We start from the raw sequence: 8167 nt of genomic DNA on the forward strand, positions 1-8167 counted from the left end.
CCCCAAAATAAGCCAATATTTACCGATGTTTCTACGAAACAAACAGAACTTATAACTTACAAAAATAAATCTGTCGATAAGTTTAGAGTTGTATCTTTAAAACGCCGCTTTCTTATTTGAAATCGCTTCATTAGTTCTCGTGCAATAGGCGTTTTTGTGAAGCTCTAAAAATTACAACTACATACAACATTTGAGCATGACATCCATACCGAAACGTAAGACGTATTCTATGTCAAAAATTGTGCAATGATTTTAAAAGGTAAATATGTATGAGCAATGACAAACATTGTAGTCCATGTTTGCATGTACATGTACATATATTTTTGGCTTCCTTAATTCAATTATGTGTGAATACTAATTCAATTGCAATTTAAATAAGGGTGGCGAACAATTTTGATATGTGTGCAAACTTGAAAATAATTTAGAGGAGTTATTTTGCAAAATTAAGGGTCATCACTGAAGCGTCTCCTAGAGCGGATGTGTATTCATTATAATTTAATTATTACACCCATTGAGTAAAATGCCTACGCGTACATACTTACAAATTTATTAAAAGGTTTTAACTAAACCACCGTACAAATATGAATAAATGTAAATTTGAGGAAATGTATGCCATGCCCAGGATAGCGCTTTACCCAACGAGCTGTTGTTGTAACTAGATTTTGGAATAAGTTTGTCGTTGTAGAATTTGTTTCTGAAGAATTAATGTGCCAAAAGTATGAAGAAGAGATTCAAACGGTTGAATTTTATTCATCATAAAAATAAGTGAAGTTCTATTTATAATTTTTATCATTTTATTTATCATTTTAATTAAACTCTACATTGATGACGGATTTCACAAAATAAAGAGAATATTTTTAAAATACCCTTAAACAATTTTTCCTATATTTACAGATGTCTACACATAAATTTAACTAACCATACCACGTAAATAACAAATTTTGTGCGCTCATTCGTACATCCACTTGTCCAGCTAAGCAACCAGCAAAACGGCCAGAATAGCACACAAAAAAAAAGCAAATATAATTCGGAAGAGAGGTCGTCGTCGATTTAGTCAAAGCTATAAATTAATGCATGTAAGTAAAAACATTTAAATACCTACAAGCATATGAGTAAATATAATTACATACATACATACATCCATACATATCGTGTATAAGTATTTGCATGTGTTTTAAGCATATATCCGCGCATATACAGCTACATCAGGTTTGCTTTTGAATTTGTGCAGATTGTTAAAAAATAGTACTTTTCTACATTTCTTTCCACATTCTGTTTCCATTTTTTTTTTGCTTTTTGTATTTTTTTTTTTTTAATTTTCATGATTTTTTGCTTGTAATTTTAACTTCCCAAGTCGAATAATATCAGCAACACGCCATGCCACAACACACCCTTGACCATTTCTAGTCAGTCGGTGGGTTAGCGAATTGCCGCATTGGCACTTGTTGGTAGAAATTAGCACAAATTGCTCGTCGACAATGACTCGAGGGAAATGGTTGTTGAACTCAGTTGGACAGAAGACGGAGACTGAGGTGGTGGGAGCATATGACTGAAGTTGACAGTGGAAAGTACCTTGTAGAGAAAGGATAAAGCTTAAGGCAAATCTAACAGCAATCAGATTCCAATTTCAACACTTAAACATTTTTAATAAAAAAGCTAAAAAAGCATTAATTATTCGGCTTAAGTATATGGTGATTCAATAAGTTCGCAGATGTTCACAATAGGGGCATTGTTTCAAGAGCGGTGTTGCAAGTGGCACTGTGCTGTTGAAACCACAAATTGTCCAAGTCTATGTCGTCTAATTAAGACCTTAAAAAAATTGTTTTCATATCAGGAAAACTTCGTTCAAGATAATTTTTTTTTTTTGGAAAAATCGGCATGAACGTTTGAATATCTTTTACACCAATTGTCTGAAAAAATTAAAAAAAAAAGATATTAATAAATATGTATGTCAAATATAGTGGCTGTCAAAAATCTGCATCACCCCATAAATACGACTTAAAATGATTTTCTCGCAACTCCGCTTTTCCTGCTGGGTATTTAAATGCTATGCTTGTTATTCTATTTCTTTGACTTTTGCTGTGATTGCATGAGGCGATTCCTAGTGTCGCTATTATCGGGTCAATTATGTGGGCCATGCGAATATATCAGCAAATACAAAAATAAGTACAATTCCTATAAGTAATTACGTACTCGTGCATACATACATACATACATATTTATGTGTGTGCATATTGCATACACATATAGACTAATTACATACACGTTAATATCGTCTTTTTCCATAGTTAAGAATGATACATACATAAATACTCGTACTATTACTGTGAGCATAGCAATTATTGTAATTATTTTTGTTTATTTCAAAGAATTTCAAGTAATTACCGTATTTACATTAGGGAGGTCCAAAATAAGCAAAGTCGGAACTTTAACGCTCTCACCCGCTAGGATTATTCTATATCGAAAAAAACTATACCCCTATTTTTTATTTTTGAAATAAAAAATATTTAGAGGTCGCTTAAAGTGCTCAAAGTTTTCCATGTATTTCTATATGGGAATTAAAATTCCGGGTTTACTTTTTTGCGTGCATTTTTGGACTACCCTAATGTGCATGCATATATATTTAGGTTTACAGCTTAAGTTCACAGCTTAAAAAAGTCTACAAAATTGCTTTGTTAATAAAAAACGTGTTGAGCAGTTAAGAAGTCTAGCTAATAATGATTCCAATTTTATGCCTTTTTTGGTTAGCAAATTGGTAGTCTTTTGTGTGAAATGTGAATAGCATAAAAAAAACTCTTCGGCTAGCGAAGTAAATAAGTGAGAAAATTTTAAAATGATACTGCGATATTTTTATGGCTCTATTCATTATTGAACTCAATGACAGATTTTAAATTAAAGCCGTAAAATATTATTGTTTTATTAATTTTGTTGATGAATTGTCGATATCAATTTGATAAAAGTATTTATGATGCTTAATTCTAATTCGAGACGTATTTGCCACAGTATGAAAAGTGAGGCTGAAATACATACGTGAGTGCGAAGAGCTTGAAATGCTGGCCGACAGAGAAAATGCCCGAAAATTTTTATCAGAGAGTTGCAACTTTCCGAAGTTTTCAAGACCAAGGTGACCTGCCGTAAAAACAACCATGGCCGATGTGTTGCCATAAGTGCAGATATTTCTCCAAAAGTAAGATTTATTAAACTGAAGGTATAAAAATGTAACGAAAATTCCATATAAAAAAAATCTCCTCTGTCAAGACTACTTTCTGCCAGCACTTGGAGAATTTGTATGTGGTTTCAACAGCAAATGGAATTCATTTCAATAAAACAAAAATTGGTAACAAGATGGAAATCATCACTGCGAGCAGTATTCTTTTCACAAAAGATTACTTAAAATGAAACAAAATAATGACAAAAAAATTTTTGCGCTTACACTTTTTCTGTTTGCCGAGCTTTTTGTCTTTGACCAAACTTCTGCTCCTGTTAGTGGTGTGCATCCTGATATTATAACACAAATTGCAAATGGATTTTATGAGCAACTTTTTCTTGGCAGAAATACACTTCTTCTCATTGAGGTGTTGCTCGGATCAGGGATCAAACCTCCAAATGGGGTATTCTTTTTGGGAAAATTTTCCTCCAACTCCATGCGTCTAATCGAAAAATTGATGAGTAGACTTTTTACTCCAAATTTTATGCGGTTTATGTAAGGGTTTTTTGTTTGGCGAAATTTTCATACATTTCAGTTTTCGTAGTTTGTGCCCCGCCGATGAAATACAAACATTTCTAATATTTATGAATTATTTTCTCAAAAACTATGATTCATATTCATCGTCGAAAATAAGTCGACACTTAAACTAGTTGCAAGTTTTTTGACAGATATTCATCGAAAATTCTGTCAAAAAGCTATAGCTAACTTTAGTGTAGACTTTATTCCGACTATGAATATTAGGGCGGGCCGGTTTTTATGTAAATTTTTTGCGACTATGCGCGTTTATCGCATAAGTATTCTACGTGTAATTCTAAGATAATTTGCCGAAGAAACTATAGATCTAAAATCAATTTGGAGTTTGCCAAATTGCAAAAATAGGTTTCTTAGCATTTTGCTGTCCTCTCGGAAACATGCTATACGGTTTTTTTTTGGTATGAGGAATTCATTTCTGCACTTATATTTTTCTTAAAACTTCCACCAGGGGCGGCTACAGTGAAAATTTTCACATTTTCTTCGAAATCTAATTTTGCAATTTGGCAAATTCCAAATTGATTTTAGACCCATGGTTTCTTCGGCAAATTTGCTTAGAGTTACAAGTAGAGTCCTCCTATGTTAGGCGCGCATAGTCAAAAAAAAAAAAAAAAAACAAAAAAATTAAAATATTACCCACCCTAATGAATATGACCCTATGCATCTAATCAAAAACGTACAATTTTATTGCAAATTTTTTGCAGAATACAATGTCAATTAAAATTTTTATTTTTTTATTTCATATTTTTGTTCGACATTTTCATTCGCCATTTTGATTTCATGAAATTACCACACGGTATTAAAAACTAGATTAAATAAATATAGTTAAATCGTACCTTTTTGGGATAAATTCAGAAATTTTTTAATTTTTGTTTATTATATTTGACGACCTTAAAAAATGCCTATGCAAAGTTTGTTAAATTAAAATCTTCAAAAAATGTTTTTTTTTTTAATTTTTTGCGCTTTTTAAGATTTAGTCTTCACTTGGCAGATTTTTCACGAAATATTTCTGGCAACACTGAAAGAAGGAAGCAGCACTAAAATTTTATTGACCATTTTTTTCAAAACGTGCGTGAAGTGGTTACAAAAACACATAAAATCAAGCATTTTTGTAAATAAAAAAATTTCGATTTTTTATAATTTTATACCAATTCTAGTAAAAAATATATTTTCCCAATTTTAAATATATGGATAATTTGAAATCCCTGGCGGCTTAAATGTTAACCTATTTCAAAATAAGAAAATACAGGTCACTTTATTTTCGATATTCTTCAGTTTTGGGGGTCTGGACAATCCTAATATACGTACATATGTACGTACTATATGTACATATGTGCCTTTGGGAATATAAATTATTGTGTCCATACATTAGCATATGTATATATGTACATCAAATACGCATATAAGAATTTCTTTGCAATAAAAATGCATAATTTTTGTTTTTGCAAATAAAGTCATCAATGTCCCTGAGACAGTCTATTAGTGTCACAAAGTGATCGAATACATTGCGAGTTACAGACGATCAATCGATCAATCGATCGATCAACTCAGCACATTAAAATGCAAACAATGTCAGCGAAAATAAAATCGAAACAAAATATAGCAGAAGCATAGCCCTCAACAAAGAACAATGAATTCCGCGGAAGCACTTTAGCAAAAAAAAAAATACTTACATAAAATTCCTCAATTCTATAAGCGCAATGGTAAAGCAAAAAAAAAATACAAATTGCAAGCTCATACAAAATGACTCAACGAATATTTATTTGCATGCATACTTTTGAAAGTCATCCCGCTACTGCTTAAAAATAATTCAGTAGAGAGAAATGCTTAATGATGACATCCAATAATGAGTGGCACTTCTAGCAACTACCACTGATAAAGCGTTGATTAGTTGATTGATTGCAGTGCTTCAAAATTGGTGCAGCTAGCACATAATTTTCCTGTCCATGTTATATCTTACAAGTGCAGACCTCTGACCACCTCACCCTTGCTTGTTTCAGTTAGAGCAATGGGATTACTGTTTTCACTTGTCGGAGAGAGTATCCCAGTATCACCGCCACAGATTCATCCGAACAAGTTCCCGCCTTGACCAACTCGTCCGCTCGCTCGTTGGCTTCTATGTTCCTAAGGCCGGAAGAGAAATCAGACAAGAGAGATGGCCATTGACACAGTCACTCGTAGGGACTGAGCCAATACCAAGCTCTTCCAAATAGACTCCTGCCCGTAAACAAATTCAAGTGATCGTGATTTGTTGACACTTTACTCACTTCACGGTGATTTAAAAAATTAAATCGGTTTTTCTTTACGGGTTACCAATTTTTAAGACCCGGGTATTTTGTACCAGTTACCATAGAGCCGGATCTTGATGCTGAGAAAAGCGGAGTGGTTAAGCCAATTTTTATATGGGGTTATTTCAAAAAATATATCTTTTTTTCGTACCGATTACCATTTTCGTAATAATCGGAGTGGTCGCGTCCATTTTTTTTTATGGATAAAGAACAAACACACTACATACTTTACTTTTACCATCGACTCATGCTTGTAGTTAACAAATAAAATAACAATTCTACGCTATATCTACATATTGCCTTGTTCGCATTGGAGACGGGTATCAACCTCTATATTCCTTATACTTACATATCGTCGCCCGGGTAAAAGATTGTCGTAAGCGCAATTTTGACCATTTTTAGTTCTACATGCAGTTACATATTTTGAATTAATGTCTTTCGATTGGTGTTATCAATTTTTAGATATCTCCTTTATTTTCCGATATATTTACTTAAATTTTTTCGATAATTTGGTAAAAATCTAATTGGTTGTACAGTCATATTAAACTAATCAATATCTTATAAAGGACGCCCTCCATGATTGGATATCTCCTTTAGTTTCCGAGATATTGAAAAAAGTGAAAAGTGTCGTTAATTTAGTAGAAATTTTGATCACATTTTGTCGTATTTCATACAAAGCCAAAGTTGGCTGCCAATTTGTGGACAAATGACACTTTTCGACAAAATTTTACTAAAGAAAGTCCTTCATAAACTTAAAACTAATTAACAATAAACATTAAAAATTTAATAATTTAAGAATTGTGTGAACTAGTAACATTTTCAGAGACTTTGGAGAAAATCCATCTTCTCCTTTTTGAGAAGTTGCATTTTATTAGGTAATGCTTCGATATGTTATGTTACGTTATGTTATGTTACGTTATTTTATGTTATGTTATGTTACGTTATGTTATGTTATGTTATGTTACGTTATATTATGTTACGTTATGTTATATTATGTTATGTTATATTATGTTGTGTTATGTTATGTTATCATATCTTATATTATGTTATGTTATGCGATATTATGTTATGTTATGTTGTTCAACGCAATTCACCTCAACTCATCACAGCTCATTTCAAATCACCTCATCTCAGATAAACTCACCTTAACTTATCAAATCTCACCTCACCTAAACTCATTTCGCTTCAATTCAGCTCACCTTAACCCAAATAACCTTAACTCACCTCAACTCTCCTCAGTTTTAGTGGTTGAATTTCAACCGCTGAGCGAATACTAGTAGTAACTATATTTTCAGTTTCCTACATAACATCAAGAGCACTGAGATAAATCATAGATACATATGTATGTTCAGCAGCTTCTTAATTTTTCTTTCATTTTTGTTTTTTTGTGCTTTTATTCCGCCGCAGCAGCGCAGTCTAATTAAATTTATGCTGCCACCATGGCAATCCCCACAAAACGTCTCCTCCGCCTTAACTCTTCAACTTCGACTTCACAGTCATTGACCAATTAACGAGCACTTGCGCGCATTTTCTGCCCCACCCATAATGGCCCTTTAACGTCGTCGCGACGGACAGCGTACAGTAGCTCAGATTTAGCAATGTATCTTGCTGCTCTTACGGTCTCGTAGAGTACATAGTAATCTTTAAGCTTTGATAGAATTTTTTATTTATTATAGTTTTCTTGCTTTAATTTTGACGGAGATTACTTAGTATTTTTCTCTTTTCATTTATTAATTTCTGCTAGATTTTTTAGTTTCATCCACATTTTTTCATTCTTTGACTTTAATTTTCCACTGCTTTGTATTATATTCTGCTTTTGATTGTTGGCTGCCATTGTGTTGGCTATACATCTATGTAATTTCATAGTCTGTCTCTACGTTTAACGAATCGTTTTTGAAGACTGTCTGTTCAGCAGTTGTCTCTGTGAACTCAGTCCAACTCATCATTGCCTCCATTGGCATTCATAGATTAGAGTGTGTGTGTGCGCGTGATTTTTAACTCTTTTATTTTTCAGTGTTTTTCTTTTGATTGTTTTCCTGCGTCTGCAACATTCTCTATGGTATTTTTTTTTTTTTTTTTTGTTCTACATTGTTATATCTATTAATCCGCCTTCAATATTCCGCCAGCGTCAACAATGAAG

General features: G+C 32.6%; 1 long non-coding RNA gene across 1 annotated transcript in view; it reads left to right on the forward strand.

The window, feature by feature from the left end:
• The first annotated feature begins 889 nt into the window (after positions 1–889).
• Positions 890–8167, forward strand: part of LOC108374682 (uncharacterized) — a 20354-nt gene continuing 13076 nt past the window's right edge. The window contains exons 1-2 of the long non-coding RNA XR_001849071.1: positions 890–1076; positions 5223–5231. This is a non-coding gene — a long non-coding RNA (uncharacterized LOC108374682). The remainder of the gene's footprint in view (positions 1077–5222; positions 5232–8167) is intronic.

Source organism: Rhagoletis zephyria, unplaced genomic scaffold (genome assembly GCF_001687245.7).
Source record: "Rhagoletis zephyria isolate East Lansing unplaced genomic scaffold, Rhagoletis_zephyria_1.1 Rzeph_scaffold_08003, whole genome shotgun sequence".
Taxonomy (NCBI): Eukaryota; Metazoa; Arthropoda; class Insecta; order Diptera; family Tephritidae; genus Rhagoletis; species Rhagoletis zephyria.